This window comes from Phyllopteryx taeniolatus, chromosome 1 (genome assembly GCF_024500385.1).
Source record: "Phyllopteryx taeniolatus isolate TA_2022b chromosome 1, UOR_Ptae_1.2, whole genome shotgun sequence".
NCBI classification, from domain to species: domain Eukaryota; kingdom Metazoa; phylum Chordata; class Actinopteri; order Syngnathiformes; family Syngnathidae; genus Phyllopteryx; species Phyllopteryx taeniolatus.
Genome location: NC_084502.1, coordinates 3551154 through 3569277, shown reverse-complemented (window position 1 = coordinate 3569277; position 18124 = coordinate 3551154). Strand labels below are relative to the sequence as shown.

The 18124-nt window shown below is 39.9% G+C and overlaps 1 protein-coding gene and 1 long non-coding RNA gene across 3 annotated transcripts in view; one reads left to right on the top strand and one right to left on the bottom strand.

Annotated features, from left to right (window-relative positions):
- Positions 1 to 2251: 2251 nt before the first annotated feature.
- Positions 2252 to 18124, top strand: part of opn7b (opsin 7, group member b) — a 55335-nt gene continuing 39462 nt past the window's right edge. The window contains exons 1-2 of one of the 2 annotated variants that reach the window (XM_061753769.1): positions 2252 to 2340; positions 2781 to 2853. The gene's annotated coding sequence lies outside the window, so the exon portion shown is untranslated. Of the gene's footprint in view, positions 2341 to 2520; positions 2854 to 18124 lie in introns of those variants that run through there. The other variant, XM_061753683.1, reaches the window with a different exon arrangement.
- On the bottom strand, positions 3540 to 7168 carry LOC133468225 (uncharacterized). Its single transcript, XR_009785432.1, has 3 exons — positions 7032 to 7168; positions 6341 to 6447; positions 3540 to 5330 (listed from the first exon to the last, which is right to left on the bottom strand). It is a non-coding gene; the product is annotated as an uncharacterized LOC133468225 (long non-coding RNA).

Below are 18124 nucleotides of genomic sequence, written 5' to 3'. Positions count from 1 at the left end.
AATTGTGGCTTGATGAATGTGCCGTATCAGTATGCTATATAGTGTTCAATAAAGCTATATATTGTAGTATTTTTGCAATAGCTTGAGCCTCTCACAAAGTGGGCTTCATCTGGGCACTGAGGTACCCGAGCAAACAGGACGCTATCCATCCAAGACATGAGCAGATGGTGCAGACTAGTGAACGCAAAGGATGCCACACAATGGCGGCGCAGTGTGAAAACAAAGAAGAAGATTCTGATTTTGTCGTATGCTGCTCACGTACATGTATAGAAGCCCCGAAAGGAAGAAAAGAGAAAGAAGGCCTCCTCAGACATAATTGGATTTGAGTTAAAAAAAATTTGCTGGATGGTATTAAAACACTCAGGAATCTTTCACTTGCCACGAGCGACACCAACATCAGTTATAATTACTGTACTTGATTACATGTGGACTATTGCGGATATTAAAACAAAAACATTGTAATTGTTTACTGTAGGTGTGCCTGTGAAAGTTTGTTTGTCTATTTTTGTCTCGATTTGTCCTGCAATTGGCTAGCAACCAGTCCAAGGGTGTATCCTGCCAGAAGTCAGCTGAGAAAAGGCTCTCGCTACCCTAATGAGGATGGAGAAAATAGATGGATGGATAAACCTTGTCCGCCTATTGCAAAAGATGAAAAAAAAAAGCACAGACAACGTTAATCAAAATGTTTGCCTTGACGTATTGTTCTATCTTCTAAACCCACGCTGAGTCAACACAAAAGACTTTAAAACTGAATTGAATGAGAAAAAAGGGTGAACGTAATACGTGGAATACAATAACAAACAACAAAAAGGAGCATCGATAAGAAGTCAAATAACTAAACTAAAACGAGGTACAAAAATGCACGTGTGCTTGTGTTTGCAGAAAGACGAACACAATGGAATGCAGGCGACCAATACACAAGGGCTAGTTATAAACACAAGAACTAGAACGGCAAAGGGAGAACGCAATATAAAAATCCAGCGCCTTCCTGCACCTAAACACAACTGATTCGTAGACTGCAGGTAAAAAAATAAAAAAAATTAAAATATCATAGACCGCAGGTGCGATGCAGGATGCACCGCCCTTCAACCATCACCAAGGATGCATGACAAATTAGGGCTGAAAATAAAACGTTCTGCCCGGAATAATGTTTGGGCCACCGGCACCCATGATTCACACGGACATTTATTGCAGAAGGACGCAATGTTGGACTAAACTTTGCCAAAAATGTCAAAGTAGCGTCTGTAAGTGATTTTTTTAAGACACCATTAGATGTATAATGTATATATAACATGATAAATTAGATTAGATTAGCGTTTTCTGACCCAAAATGAAATTCGCTAGCGTGCTAATGCTAATTGCAATTGCTAACCATTTAGCATTTTGCTGTCTCAAATTCTGGACACCAAATTTATAGCATACACCCAGTACCAACATATGCAGTTCAAGAATTGAAGTCCATCCCTCATAAATCAGAACAAAATGCTTGTTAGTAGTAAAAATTAAAAAAAATAAAGATTAATGTGTAATTGGGAGTTGGGCGGTGGGGATTATTATTCAATTATTCGATCAATAATCAACTGGAGAATCGATTCTAAAAAGATTCAATAGTGACAGTCCTAATGAAAATCTCATTCATAAATATGTCACATTGCAATAATTTGGACTTTACATACAACAATAACAAATATTTTACATCCATGATAGTGTATTGTGTAGCTTTGAAATATGATCCGAACTATCCTAATTCTGATCACTTTACCCTTTCTTTTTCTACACAGCTCTTTTGATTCAATCCATGAATTCCCTTTGATGCACTATATGTTGTAACAACTCTTTAATATATGAAGTCCTTCTGGGAAAGACAGAATTGTTGTGCATTCAAAACCATAAATTGGTGTTTGCATTCTGCAACTGTGCACCGCAAACCAATTGTACTTTTAAAGGTCACACACTCACTCACTTCCCTCCTTGGAGCCCGGGAACGACCAAAGATGGTAGCTATTCTGTTTTCTGTTTTCTTTCATGAATTGTGCTCGCAGTCAGTTCCTCTGGAGTTTTCAAAAATAAAATTTGAATAGAACATGGCACATGTGAATATAGCCACACACACACACACACACACAGACACACACACACACACACACGTGTGCATTCGCCACTGGCAACTATCTGGGCTCACTAGCTCACATTCAGCATGACATTTCACTTGCACTTCAAAGCAAAGCCGTGTCACCCGTGTCACCCTCACCCACCCTGCAGGAACCCTGATGCGAGCAGGTTGAGAATTTGGTCATCGTCCTTCAGCCCCGCCGGCTTGTCCCTTTGTCCCATCCTTGGGTGAGAATACGATAATGAAATGATTTTGTTTTAAAATATGAAAAATGGCTGGATATTGAAATTCATTGAAATCCCATCTGCATTGGGGGAATCCACCCCCTTAGTGAGTAGTGTGTGTGCGTGTGTGTGCCAGAAAGAGAGACAAGAGTGGAGCGAGTGATGCAGTGTGGAGAATCCATGTGTGTGTACAAGAAAGAGCTTTAAGTAGAGAGGGAGTGAGCACAGTAAGCAAAAGAAATCACTGCGAGCTGCACAGTCGAGGAGAGAGAGAGAGCAGCAGCAGCCCCGTCTCTGTCGTTTTCCCGCCTCTCGGATCTCCTCGAGCTGAGCGCAGCTGTCGGGTTGCTGCTGCTTGCTGGCTGCGGGTGGATTCTGTGGCTCTGTACACAGTCCACAGATTGCACCAGGTCTTCTCATCTGCCTCCTTTACTGCCACACAGGGTTGAAGGTTTGATGTGTTCAATCTGGATTTGAAACACCAATGATCCCAAGCCAGCACACCCTCTCATTAAGGTAGGCACACAGTTCTTTGTACCCTTAATTAACTTTGTGTGTTGCAAGTCCAAGAGTACGGTTATATTGTGTATTTACTTCAATCTTTGTTGTATACACGAACCCCACTCTCTTAATTAATGGAGGTTGTGCTTAGAACCAAGTACTTAATGTGCTTAGAATTTCTGTACTTAATGTTATTTTTTTCCCTCATTTTTTTTGGCTCACAGTGCCACAGCAACTTTGTGGCTTGTTCGCAAAGATTAACATGATAGGTTATCACGAGTCCTCCAGTGCTCTATCTGTTAAATAAACGTGTCATGAAATTGGAAGGAGTGCACAGCGCAGTTGACGAAGCAACAGCTATTTGGAATTTGTCATGTAGATTACTTAGCCATGACCTCTTGTGTCTCATAATGTTCTGTTAGTAGGAAGATGATTTGTGCTCTCCGGTGAAAAGTTCAGATGGAAATCAATGGCAACAAAGTGCTCCTCGTCTCCATGTGGCTGTCATTCTGCTTGTAATTGAGGCTTGCTCACAAAAATAAGGACAATCCTAAATTGGCACGCTTGCTTTTGTAACATGAACTGTAACTGTCACATGGCTTGACAGCACATGCAAACACATTGGTCTTGTACATGTGCGTCCAAACCGGGTCTTCACTGACCATCTAAGTTGAAATGAACTTCTAAAGCATGAATGACTTCTCATGCTGCCTTTTATTCGTGTGTGTTGACGTGAGTTTTTTTTATTGACAGTCTTTGACAGTTTTTCAGTCTCAGTGATGGCCATCATTTCAACAGAATGTGCCGGATGCTAACATAAACCCAACAGAAAAGCAAAATTCTTCACATACCTCTGGTTCAATTTTGATCTGACTGACATTAAAAGCTGTATAAAGTCCCCAAAACGCAGGTATACAAACATTGTGTTAAGAAACATTTAGATTTAAACATGGATGGATGGATGCAATGACAGCACCGGAGTTGGCTGAGTCACAAACAGCATCAAGTCTCTCATGCTTGAGGAACAGACACATCTAAAGTGTTTTACCAGCTACAATATAATGATGAAAGCCCACATCCTATATTCTTCACAAAAGACGAAAGATTTGTCAGCCATGCTGCCAGTATAAAAATATACGTGGTACCACATTTTGTTTTGCCAAATATATTTTCTATACCCATAATGGGGGGACCACAAAAGCCCCTCACAATGTTAGCTGGGTTTCATACCATATTTTACAGGAGAGAAAGCAGGCATCAGAATTCCCTTGGTTGGATAGGAACTGCAAACTACACACAAGATGCTCCACAACACAAGTAAATTCTCTTTGAGTAAATTCTAAGAGAGGGTATTGGCTCTTGACGGATTAAATGAAAAAGAAAAACCCATCTCCAAGTTTTGAAGATAGACTATTTGGAAAGATTAACTACTACTTCTTAAAACCACTGCTATATGAAATAACATTTCAGTCATGGATAGGAGGAGAATCAGCACCTCCAAATCTGACTCCATGGTCTTTTTCACGAGTGAAGGAAGAATGGAGCGGGAGATCGACAAGCAGATCGGCGCAACGTCTGCAGTTACAGTATGCAGACTCTGCATCTGTCTGTTGTGGTTAAGAAGTAGCTGAGCTTAAAGGCGAAGTTTTCGATTTACACTACGTTCCCACCTTCACCGATGGCCACAAGCTGTGGGTCATGACCCAGAGAGCAAGATCAGCGGCCGAAAGGAAGTTCCTCCGCAGGGTATCCGGGCTCTCCCATATAGACGAGAAGCTCTGTCGTACGGGAGGGACTCAAAGTAAAGTGGAGGAGCCAGAGGAGGTGGCTCAGGCATCGCATTAGGATGCCCCCTGAGTGCCTCCCTGGTGATTGGTTCTGGGCACGTCCCACTGGAGCAACTGTGTCTCTTGGCTGGCCTGGGAATGCCTTGCGATCTCCCAGAAGAACTGGACGAAGTGGCTGGGGGAGATGTAAGTCTGGGCTTCCATGCTTAGGGTGCCGCCTGCATGATGGCTGGCTGGATGGATGGCTCATGAATAGTAGTTAGAGAAAAACAACAATCAGTGTGATGACCGCTTGCCACTCAATTACACAATGTTCTGACAATTTGTGGAAAAATCAATTAAGTGATAATGGAGTCATAATTGCTGGTGGCACAATTCATTTAGCAAGACCACATCAGTGCGCTCCTGTTGTGTTTGAACTGCATATATCCTTATGTATGGCATTCACGCAACCCAGTTATTACAACTGTGCGACAGTGCAACAGTTTCCACACGTGTGGGAGAGAAAGTGTTTTACTGTGGCATGTCAGGCCAGATTGTAAACAAACAGGTTAATGGATGAGTTCAAGGAGGACTACCTTTTGTAGCTTCAAATAAGCAAGGTCAGGCTTGATCAGAGCACAGTGCATTTGCTGTTTTCCGGCTTTCAGGTGGTCACACTGCTCCAGATAAAACACCTTTTCTTGCTCCCCTTTAAGGTGCTCGCTGTGTTTGTTGCCATGTTGTTGCAAGGAGAGGTTGAAGATCAAGTGCAGGAGATATTAATCTTCATGTGCAGTTAGAGAATTCAACAACCTCATAAGGCGTTTCCATCCATTTTCTTCCCCTAACCTCCCCATCCATTTTGTTCACCTCTTAGCTTGCTCAGTATCATGGGGAGGCCAGAGTCAATCCCATCTGATGTGAGTGAGAGGCAGCATAAACTACAGTATATCACACATCATTCAATCGCAGGACTGAATTCATCTTTCCACAAAACGGCGTACTTTGTTTCGCCAATGTATGGTTTGGATCTAGAAATCCTGATCAGGCTTGCATTTCCATTGCGGTATGTGTCGGTACGATGTCGATAGGTGATAGTAACTAGGCTTTACACGATCAGGATTGATCACCGATCAGCAAGTTTAAAAAAAACGATAACTGATCACCGATCCGATCACAAGATGGAGCAATGCGACCATTTACATGACTTGTTCATTTATTGTATATACCTTATTTTCACGACCATAAGGCACACTTAAAGGTCTTAAATTTTCTCCAAAATTATATTATAATGCGGCGCGCCTTATGTGTGCACCAAGTTCCAAAATCTGTAAATGTTGTTGTGTGACTTTAATGAGCGCTCCCCTTGACTGACTGGGAGCATTTCCTGCTGACACGCTGCTTATATAGAGGAAGGCAGACGTGACTGAGGAGGCTAAAGACACGCCCCCAGTAGGTATATAATTCCGGTAAGTGCATCGGTTTGGCTAAGGACCCCCGAAAATGGCACTTACAAAGCGACACAAGTGTCCCATTATTGGTGTGTGTTGTATCACGCAACTTCTGTGATGACTAAAGTTCTAGTTAGCACATGTTCCCAGTAGCTCAAACATTTTTGCCAAATTTCTTTAGCAACTGATGCATTTAACTCAAAGTATAACATAATATGAAAGGTCAGCCGGATAAATGTTGGACTGGTCTGCATTGCAAAAATTGCACTGTTAAAGACGTACCTGTACTGTATGATTGTTAGCATGAGCCACGGCGTCATGGAAACTGTATCCATTCAACTTTGACTGTTGAACAGTAATCACGTTCATTTAGGAATGGCCTGTTTTTCCTGAGAAAAGCATGAACAGGGATGTAGTGTTGACTTAACAACGCTAGTTGATTGTACATCAAACTTGTTGTACGTTTAGTGGCACAAACAAGATATTTGCTTCAGTGTCTGAATAATATATATTTTTTAGATAATAGTCTTTTATGGAGCTTTGGACTACACTGGCCAGGTCAAATATGACAAAGTTCTAAACAACTTAACTGATTATATGACAAACGCATCTTAGACATATTCACCTCAAAATTGTTGTGCTGCACATTAATTTCAAGTGTCAACCTTTCAAAAGGTCATCAAAACAGAGTGTGTACTAATTGGTGTAAAAAATTGCACTAATATATTGCATTATTTAGTCACCAACATGTGGAATCAAAAGCTCAATGACAAGGTGTCATTTTTCTCTTGGTTAGAAAACAAGAAATAAAACCAGAATATAGTTGAAATTCCTTATGAGAGCTTAACAACATTTACAGTAGCTCCCCAGGGAATACCAGTACGGAGCATTATATCTATTACACATTCAGTGCTTCCCTTAATTTCATCCTTTCAGCTGGCAGCTCTGCAATATGTATCTTGGATCAAGTTACCGTATGTCAGACGGGGATCCTGGGGATGTCACAGGCAGGTTTCACCGTGGCTAATCAGCTCTACCTTACTTTGATTGCGGCGAGCACTAAGTCCTCAGGCTTCACCAGCTCAGGTTTCTTTCACATCTAACCCCTAGACTTAGTGTATCTCAAAGTACACACTCCAATATGGGCATGCAAATTAAGTGATGACATCAGTGGTATGTCGAGCAATAATGGCACTGACCTCACTGGCAAGGGATTTATGTGCCCAGCCAAATGTAGACCAATTGGAGGTTAAAAATAGACGATTTAACAAGTTAGCACCTGTATGGGTATACAGTATAACATTTTAAGATGCAAACTATTGGAGGTGGTGAAGGATGATGAATCTTCATCAGGTTTATTGATCCCTATCAGTTTGTTTACTACGATTTTACACAAAACAGAAAAATGACACTTGAAGAGATGGCATGGGGCATGGACAAAATTATCATCATCATCATAGTGTAAATGTCACTGTCCACTCATTACACATGTTGCGGAGAAAGTTAAGACCTTAGTGCTCTTGTCTGTGTTGTTCCAGCTCCAGGACCACCTCGGTTTACTGAAGCAATGCCACATAAAAGTAACAAAAAAGAACACACATTCAGATAAATGCAGAACAATAAAATAAGAGGGGAGAACATTGTGGAAGGGCACTTAACACGGCTGTTGTGACAGTCATATCAGCCAAACCCCCCTCCCGCCAACCCATGTGCAGTCCAGTTTTCTTTTTGTCGGGTTTAAAAATATCAATGTGATTCCAGCAGTGAGGAACGCGAGCAGCTGCTCTCTTCTTGCATCTGTGAAGTTCTCGTACTGTTTTGTACTGCGTGTTGTCTTGTGCACCATGAATTGAATGTATCCTCATTTGTTTTTATAGATGTTTTTTTTTTTCAAGTTTTAAATGTTATGGAAAAAACCTTGTGACAAAACATGTTGATCACATAAATGGTGAGGTGTTTAACACATTCACTGCCATTGACGGCTTTAGAAGTCAAATATCCATGTTAACTGGGAAGGCTGGCAGTGAATGAGTTAAGAAGGATTTAACACAAAAAAAAGACTAGTTTTCGCTGAAAAATGTGTGAAGAACAATTTGGAGTTACAACTGCCAAGAGCAGTTTTGCAACACCAGAAACGTGATTTAGACCCCTCAGTCCAGCTTCCCCGTATGGTTGAAAAAGATATTATAACGGCTACATTAAACGCCATATTTTCTGTAGTGCCTTAAAGGCATGTCAAACACCTGTGATACATCGCTGCACCCACACTGTGTGCAAAGTGAATTCTTTACGATACTCGATAATACAGGTTAACCTAAGTGACTGAGCATAGTCAGGCCCGCAGGCAAGACATATTCCGAAAGACTAGCATCTTTGTGTTCAAATGTCAGCTATCCTCATGTACAAAATGCATTATGTATGACATTTTCAGGCCCAGTTCACAGCATAGCCACACACGCACACAGACACAAACATTGCCAAACACATGCATGTAATTAGCAAATCCGACTGGAAGGCTATGGACATTAAATTACCGTAATTTCTCGTTTATAATGCGGACTCATGTATAATACGCACCCCCAAAGTTGACCTCAAAATTCTGGAAAACACTTCTGCCTATGTATAATGCATTTTTACAATGCCTGATTTGCTTCTACCCATATTATCAAACATTAATTATTATCTGTATTTTGTTATTTTTTATTTGTTATTCTGAAGTTGACCACTTTATTTGAACACGTAATCCTTATTTTAATTTACTTGCCATTATTTTGAAATTCACAGCCCTATATATTATTTAGTAAATGAGAAAACACACAGTTGTGCTCATATGTTTGATTACCCAGGGAGAATTTGTAAGATGGGAACAATTCTTTAAAGAAAACATTGAAGGACCAGGCAAAACATATTTTATTTTATTTTAATGGGTTCAAATTAAACAAGCATTTCAGAAAAGTATTATCATTAAACTATCATTATCATTTTGGAATAAAAGTGTACAGCTTTTTCATAACCATAGATGGCGGCATGCATTTATAAACTGTGGAGATTTTTTCCCATTTGCCCTTATACCTATGTATAATGCGCACTATTGACAATTTGACAATTTTGGGGGGGGGGGGAATGCGCATTATACACGAGAAATTACGATAATTGGTTGTGTTCATTGCTGTTGGCCATGAACAAACAGGCTTCACACAATGCATTTAGATTAAACTTCAGATGGATTTGATTTTTCAAAACCAACTTGAAGAAAAAAATTTAAGAAATATTTTAAGCCGTGTGGATGTACGTGAAAGTGTGTGTCTGTGAGAAGGGTAAGAAGCTGGATTTAAATCTTAATGACATTGGTTGTCAATCATGAAATACTCATCAGTCTGTCCCACAGTCAACTGGAAAACAGACTCAGGCAACATGCGTGTAGGCTTCGTGGTGAAAAATATTGCAAAATCAAGACCGTTACACCTTTGACTGACATAATGTGAAAGTTAGCCATCTGTCGTCTTCAAGATTTCACAATACAAACTAAAAATGCGAGCTATTCTACCTCATCTACATCACAAACTGATGGATTTTCATCAAGTTTGGCGTGATTAAATGCAGAACATTTGTAGAAATGTTAGTTAATGTTTGTTGAATGTTTGTGGAATCCTGCACACAAAAAGATCAGGAGGTTGCACATGTCCATCTACAGTATGGGGAATAAAACGATTAGAGATGTTTTGTAGTAGACGCTAATGTGTTGAGTAAAAGATAATTAATTGATAACATCATTGACATTTTTTCAGCACACAATGGCGTTCCCCAAACTTTTTTTTTTGCGCTACTGATCAGTTTCAGGTAAAGACATATTTTGATGGACTAGCATAGAAAAAAAAATAAAAAATCCAACTGTCCATTACACTGAATGTAGTTGTAATCAGTGGGAGCCTTGCGCATGTTTTTCTCTTCAATGAACCATCAGGGCTCCTATTGAGTTTAATATATTGGCTTAGGCAATTCTCGTAAAGCGACACAAGTGTCCCATTATTGGTGTGTGTTGTATCACTCAACTTCTGTTATGACTAAAGTTCTTGTTAGCACATGGTCCCAGTAGCTCAAAAACGTTCTCTCTACTGGGATGAAAATGACTCAACTGGTGCTATAATATCCCTTTTTCACATTATGGTATCATAAATGTGCTGGTATTCAATTCATTTTAAGTGACTGCAGTGAGGTCAGTGAGAATGCTTTAATTCAAACGTCTTCCATGGCACAAAAGCCTGAAATTCCCCTTAGTTCTTAATCGTCCTCCTGTTAACAAGATCAGTAGGGATACATCACGGCGAATATTGAGAAGATAACGTATACGCGGTCAAGAATACCTCATCAGATGCATTCACATTTAAATAACATCCGTACAGCAAATTCCCCACACATGTATTATCCAGAGGAGCCCTCAGAAGTCATTAACTTTGAAATTACTTCTTAAAGAATCTCCTTGGTTGCTTCTCTGGTCCCTCTCATTCTTTGTTTTGTCCGAAGGATTACGTCAAAGACCACCCTAATAGTTGATAATTATCCTCAGATACAGTAGCCTCACATCTTCAATTTCATACAATTGTATCTGGCCATGAGTGCAGATCCTGTATGTGTAGCTGGAGTAGTACAAAGTTAGTGAGGATGGGAAAAGTGACTTTAAACAGCAGCAGATAAAAATTCCATATTCTTAAAAGCTGATGCTACATGTTTTTGTAATAGTGGACAACAAAAATTTTTGTTATTGTTGTATTGTCCTTGCAACGTGTTTGATTGAAAGGTCGCTAGATACATTTAAGGGAACTGAGGTAATTGTGGGTGATCAAAAAATAAATCCCTCTGCTGTACTTTGTTAATGGCTTTGGCACATGCTGCAAGTGTGAAATGTGCTTTTCTGCACAACGAGTACATTTATTACATGGTGCTTCAAACTGACCCAAGTTGACCCCATCTGTTATCAAAAGTCTTGTTGGTCTTGTTGTTGTGTGGAGGGGTTGAACTCACCACTGCAAAAGCAAACATCACTAGTTTCTCTCTTTTAATGTAAAAATAGACACAGTAATAATCTGAGACGAGAAAGGAAACACGTCATTAAGCCTGGAAGCTGAACAAGGTGAACTTTGGCATTTCTTCGTGATTGTGCCGTACTTATAAATCAATTAGCGTAACTGTGCTCGAATTAGAGCAGAGTGCTTTGCATGGAGCGATGGTGTCTCTTCACATCTGGACCACGCAACCCGGTCTGGCTTGGAAAAAAACCTTGCGAGTCAAGATCAACGTTTAGGGAGTTTGGCATCATTTTAAAGTGTGTTTTTCTGTTTACACTCGCTGTAATTAGAATGTCTCAACTCATTTTCTACTTTCCTTCTTGCACTTTTACGACATTTCAGCTCCGGTTAGTTTCTAGGAGAGATTAAGATTTTCAGCCCATTCTTAGCCTGCGTGAGCACAAAAAATTCAATTTAGGTCCTCAAATTCCCTGTCAAAAGTCTTTACTTTTTTAATTAAATGAAGACAAACACAAGATGGAAATCTGTGGAATCTTCCAATATGTGTTTTTCTTGTCACGATCCAGCATTTACAGTAAAAACAAGTGTGGCCCCTCGTGAATAATCCGGAATATTGTGTTTTGACATGTTTTTGGCTCTGCACATAATATTAATCAATGTTAGTTTGAGATTTCTTTTTTTTTTTTTTTTTTTTATTTCCCCTGTCACACCTTGGATAGATGATTTAAATACACAGCTCTTGTTACATTGTTGTTTCCCACTGAATTTTACCCTACAGTTGCCTCTACTGAAATTGCGTCAGTATGCGACACTTACTGTTGTATAATTAGTAAATTTGATCTTGTCAACTGGAAACCGTTATGGTTGTACAGCATACTCAGGAGGGATGTGGGATTTGTTCTTAGCTTTGTTCTTAGGTGCCTGGTTCTCCAAACACTTTTGCCATCCAAGAATTATCAAGGGTCTTGTGATCTTGGCAAGAATGAGTGAGTGCAGCTGATTTATTTTTGTTTTGTTTTATTATTTATTTTTGTTTTAAATTTTTACTAGCTCTGCCGTGCCACAATCTTGTCTCACGAGTCTCCTCTTCACTCGCAGCTATTTGTTCATCTATGGAGACTACCATCAGGTCATTAAAAAGATTTCAGTGTTTCCGGGACACATTTATTTATGCTTTCATTATTTTTTGTTTTACTTGAGAATTAAACATTTGTTTCTTTTTTTTATTTTACAGTACACTGCAATGAAATACTAGAGGCCAGTCTGTATTGCATTATTTATAGAGGGGGGAAGCACCATTATTAAAAAAGTAATTAAATAAATCTCCCACATCCCAAAAACATGAGTGGTTGGTTGATTGAGGACTCTAAATTGCCCGTATGTGTGAATATGAGTGCGAATGGTTGTTTGTTTTTATGTGCCCTGCGATTGGCTGGCGACCGGTTCAGGGTGTACCCCACCTCCCGCCCGAAGATAGCTGGGATAGGCTCCAGCAACCCGTGACCCTAGTGGGGATATGCGGTAAAGAAATGGATGGATGGATGTATTGTCTTTGTTAAGAAATACAGTAGATGTTTTAAAGTTAATGGGATCCTTTTAATTTACCTGAGTTGTTTTGTCATATTGATTCGCTAACAAGACAAAACCAAGGATGATTTTTTTTCCCCCCCATCCAAAATAAGTCATCGGTTTCTGTTTTGGTTTTGTCTTTCTTTGCTGGCTGACTGTCAATCATGATAGTGATCATGATGTCACTCAATGTGCGTACATGTTATTCTTTACATACAGCAGCATGGATTGCCCTATGTTTTTATGCAGTAGCACATCACGCCCGGAAGTAATTATTATTTTGGAGACTCAAAAGATGTAAGATATGTAATAGTTTTGGTAAATTTCTGCACTGTTTTGGTGTTTTATTGAATCTATTGTTTTTAACATTCTTATTAAGCTATTGTGTTAATTTGTCCAACTGTGTTTTTTAATGTTTTGTTTTTATATAATGTCAGGACTTTGTGTGCAGTTGTGTGTGTGTTTTTTTTTTTTTTTTTTAAAGCATTCTATGAATAAAGTTGAGTTGAGTTGAGGTACATGTAGTGTGTATCATTTAGCACTTTGATAAGAGCTGATTCTATAATGTGATGAGGTCGGAAACCTGACTGAAATTTGTCCAAAACTCTATTTAAGTTCATTCATTCATTCATTCATCTTCCATTCCGCTTATCGTCACTAGGGTCGCGGGCGCGCTGGAGCCTATCCCAGCTATCTTTGGGCGAGAGGCCTGGTACACCCTGAACTGGTCGCCAGCCAATTGCAGATTCTAATAACAAACAAACAGGCATTCACACTCACATTCACACGTACGGGCAGTTTAAAGTCTTCAATTAACCTACCACGCGTGTTTTGGGGATGTGGGAGGAAACCGGAGTACCCGGAGAAAACCCACGCAGGCACAGGGAGAACATGCAAACTCCACACAGGCGGAGCTGCCTATTTAAGTTAAATAACTTTCAATTTCTAGAATTGATTAAAAACAACTTTCCCGACTAATACATTATAGGATTAGCCAAAATGCCACATGTGCACGTACTGTGTATTATGAGGATTTACTATAATTTGCATGACCTTGAAGCATATTTTACAATGTCACTCTAATCACATATCCAGTTATAGTGTGCAAACAACCATTAAATTAGCAGTCAAGAGCAAGTGGTGTTTTGATTTTTATTAGCCGAAAGAGGTTGAACACGGCTGCACTGTACAAATCAATAACAATGGCTGTTATTTTCCCTTTCAACAAACTGCGTGTAGAGCATACTAACATGCCTAATGTGGGCCTTAGCACTTCAAAAACTTGAGAAATTTAGCTTAAACAGTCCATATTGAGGTGTTCAATATTTTTTTGCTTTCTGGCTCTGCGACAAGCAGATGGAACCGTTTTAACTGCCTGCATTTACACAATCTCTATGCTTTTACATAGAAGAAGAATCACATGTATTGTCATGAACATGCATGCATGCATGCACATGAAATTTGTTTTCTGCATTTTACCCATCACAGTGAACACATACACATGTTAGTGGAACACACTGGAGCAGGGGGCAGCTGAAACGCCCGGGGAGCATTTCGGGGTATCAGTGTTTTGCTCAAAGACCCCACAACCGTGAGTCCGGGGGATGTTGGCGAATGGTCCAGTCGGGGTCTTGAACCTAGGTCCCCCATGGTGTCAGGCGATGATCTTAACCATTGGTCCACGGCTGCCCATTACATAAAGCCGAAGGGGACTTAGAGCACTAAGTCTTGTCTTTCACATTTTGGTGTCAAATTTATTTCCTCATAAAAGAGCTATTTGGATGAAGTGATATTTGCTGATGTGAATCTTGTGCTGAGGAAGGCATCTCACAAATTGGAGGGTCCTGAATGACATGGAAAGGTTCCTGAACAATCCATGAATAAGTGCCTTGGATGGTCGCTGCCACTGAAGATCAATTGATTGCGTGTGTCGATGAAATATTGTGCTTGAAATTAGGGTAGAAAACATTCTTGTGATTCAGTCATTTCCATGCCTGGTGGTATAAGGGTGAGTTCCTTCTTAAAAGGCACTTTGAACAAATCACAATTGCTATTGTACACTTGCCTGTGATTAGGAGAATGGGATCTCTGTCAAAAGCGGTCTGTAATACTGAAAGACACCTCTTCTGATTGTGAAAGCATTTGATGTTCTCCATGTCAAGAAATGGTCCACTGTGTATTGTTTTATACCAGGACTCATAAGTATACATGGCTGTGCTTCTCTCATGTGGGTTTATTCAAATAGTTTTGACTCTCGCACTTAAAAGTGGCCCCAGAGGCAGTGACCTTAATACACACTCTTGTGCAAGCTGTGGCAAGGCGGCGCAGTGTTTATCTTGTTGCTGCTTCCATGTCTTGTATTTGTTCACCATTGTTCCTTAAGTAAAAAATAATCCATCATCAACTATTCATTCTGAAGTGAACCATGTAAATGACATCCTTATCGCCTCTTTTTCAACATGACTATCATTCCTTCATCTGCTTGGCCTCCTGATTCTTTTTGCTCCTGAGTACTTTACAAATGATCACCTGAAACGCACTCATATATCCGCTCCGAATTTTTAAGCTCATTGCCCTCCTTGTAGCCTTATGCTGCAAGTCTGAAAAGCTTAAACTCTAACATGACATACGACTTCTTTGAAGCTGGCGTCGAATGAATTCCCAATTCAAGGCTGTTCCAGTGACTGAATTGAATTCAATCTCTCCCGCGTAAAGCACGGCCTTGGTCAGTTAGGATACTCCAATCCCAGCTGTGGCCCCGAACGGCCTTTTAGCCTTATACATATCAGCATACTGGTAATAAAGTGCCATCAGTGTTGCCATCCACAAGTGAAAATGTAATTTTCTTACATATCCCAATAACACAAATACATTTTACATGAGGGAATTCAATAGTTTCAATGAAGTAATGCATTTTGACCATGAATAAAAGCCTGCACAGATTGTTAAATTTACTGTCCTTTAGGGAGTCCAGGAGTGCTTCATGGGGGCACAAAATGTACTGCAAAACATAATGAAATATAATTACTAGTAAATATGTGCACACAGTCAGACACGAAGCAAAAATCCAGAGAATAAGGGAAATGCAGAGAGAGAGAAATATAGACTGAAATAAGGTTTTTATAATACAAACTTGACAGAAGAAACTAATAATAAGGACCGTGAATCAAAAGCAATACTCAAGATACATTTTCAGTTTCACTTTCAAATACTTACGTGTCCTTTTTGCTGGAACCATACAATGAATGTGTTTGAGTACAGAGACACACCATTGTGTCAGTAAAGAGAGAGAAGATCCAAATAGAGAATGACAGATATATGTTGAGTAATGTTTGCAACTGTCCATTAACTAAAGCTGAAGGGCTTCATGCAGAGTTGAAGCACGGAGCTGTGGGGCATCATCTCAGTGACCGTGCACAGTGAGACCCATGCGAGGAACAGAGGAACAGGGGAAGGTGACAGCGGACGCGGCTTGCAACGTCGTTCCAAATGACATTTACGCTGCATGACCGAGTGCCACTGCTCTCAGCAGCATGACATGTCACCAGCGGAACAACATTGCAAGATCAGCTGATATCAGGTCAACAGAAAGGAGACATTCTCGCAAGTAGGATTGTTCTTTTTTTTTTTTTTTAAGGTATGATACTATATAAAAGTGGCACCAACTGTCATGTAATTTAACGCCTATACTACTAAATTCGCAAACATGTCAGCGAGCCTTGCGCTCGTACGAAACTCAAGATGCGCCACCCATTTGAGCTCCGGCGCATGTTGAACAGTCTATGAAAATAGAGCACTAAATGTCTTTTGTCTGTGGGGCAAGAAACTCCCCAACCATGGTCACCTGAGCTTTCTATCCCGGTTGGGGATTATCACTGCTCTGGCAGCTGCTGTGTGCTTGCTTTGTGGATGCAAATGTGTGCCAGGAATGCCCAATTTCTTAACTAATTTGATTGTGAGGGTTGGATTGAAAGGGATAAAATAATGACAAGCCAAACATGGGTTTGAATGGCACTACAGACTGCTGTGTGGCACGAGGACAGCACCGGTGATTTGACTGTCACATTTGGGCAGCAGAGATGACAGAATTGTCGTGGAGCCAAAAAGTAAATGGAGGGACACAGTCATGCAAAATGAGACACAGGCGGCCACTTTCTTCTTTCGGTTTGACCTTAACGACAGTTACGCTACATGGAAGTTGATTTTTGACAGCAGAATCTGGTGCACTTTAATAAAGGTCTACACTAGTGTCAGCATTGACAAAGATTTAAACCAAATATCTTGAAGAAAAAGAGCTGTGAGAGGCCCTTAAAATTATTATTTTTAAATTATTTTCTATTTTTCACCCCTTTTGTTTTTTTGTTTTTTTAATTAAGCTGATAACCCTCTTTCTGCCATCCTTGAGGAGTATGTTTTATTACTTGTATATCCTGTGCACACAGGATGCAGTGTATTCTGCAGATAGTGTAGTTCTGGAATAGCTCACGTAGCCTCTCTTAACATCTTGGCAGCTGCTCACAAAGCTCCTTCACCTTCTCATTAATTTCTCAAAGACCCTGTCAGGTGAATTCAGATTTTTGTTCCTAAATACATTAAACATGTTTGAAGATAATTGCTACAAATGTGAACTGAATAGTGGACAAGTAGTGTTAAACTATTTTTGACCATTTCAGTTTTCCAGATTTTTTTGGGCCTGGCTAAAACGGCGCCATGTGATGCATTTTAGAGTCCGGCATGAGTCGCCCATCACTCACTATATAATAAATTGCAAGTCTCTTGGTTATAATTACTCGGCCTGTTTCCACCACTACAGCTTGAGTTAGCTAGCTATGCTACCTCCCAAAAAGACATCTTCCCTGGATGCCACAATTTTTCTTAAGACTGATTCTGAAAGTGGTGTGCCATGCAGGAATCTTTGTGGCTTTACCCTCCTGTTGTTTAGTAACCTTGTGTGCAAATTTCTGGGACCTTGATTTTATTATAGGATGAGTATCTATTACAGATAAGATTGCTTTCCTTATGTTTTGCACTCTAAAGCTTGGTGAGCCTATGAAAAAAAACTTAATTTCTTGCACTGTGAATGCGGTGTTCAAAGCTATGATGGCAAACCAAGTTACATCGACAAGATCTAATCAAGAGCTGCACAACTGAAAGCAATTTAAGACTTGACGGAAAATGGAAAAAAGAAAAGCTCAAATGTATTACCTGTACTGTATGTGCTGTATTCTATATATAACACGATTCATATTGGATATTATTTAATCTCAATTTTCCTGTTTCTGAAACACCTGCATGATCGTGAAATATGCTCCAGCTATTGAAGTTACATGGCCATCCCACTGCAAAACACTATAGCAATCGATCAAATTACTAGATAAATATGTACACACCAATTAAAACTTTCTACAGTAGATACAGTACTGTATACATAAAAGATCCCTTCAAAGTGAGGCTGAATGAATGTGTGAAA